The following is a 405-nucleotide window of genomic DNA, read 5'->3' on the forward strand; positions in this document are numbered from 1 at the left end:
TTGCACACAAAAATGTGCATATTGGTGGGGGTTTTTTTACTGTGAAATTGTGTAAGCTATTCACCATGCACATCTATAAAATAGCATAGGTAACAGTGTTTGTTTGCTTCTCGCTTCGGTCCCGTACATTTCTCATTTGCAGCTTACTGTTTTGCACCCATGAAGATCCGGGTTAGAATAGGTCTTCAGCAACCCATGCTTGTCGTAAAAGGTGACTGTGCTTGTCGTTAGAAGCGGCTAACGGGATCGGGTCGCTGACTTGGTGGATGTTTCATCGTATCCCAATTGCGTGGTTCGATACTCATGATATCAATCACTGGATTGTTTGGTCCAGACTCGATGATTTACAGCTGGAATATTGTTGAGTACTGCGTTGAACAACAAACAAAAATTAGTGTTTTGTGG

Source organism: Haliotis rufescens, unplaced genomic scaffold, assembly GCF_023055435.1.
Source record: "Haliotis rufescens isolate VD_foot unplaced genomic scaffold, xgHalRufe1.0.p SCAF_3, whole genome shotgun sequence".
In the NCBI taxonomy this organism is placed as follows: domain Eukaryota; kingdom Metazoa; phylum Mollusca; class Gastropoda; order Lepetellida; family Haliotidae; genus Haliotis; species Haliotis rufescens.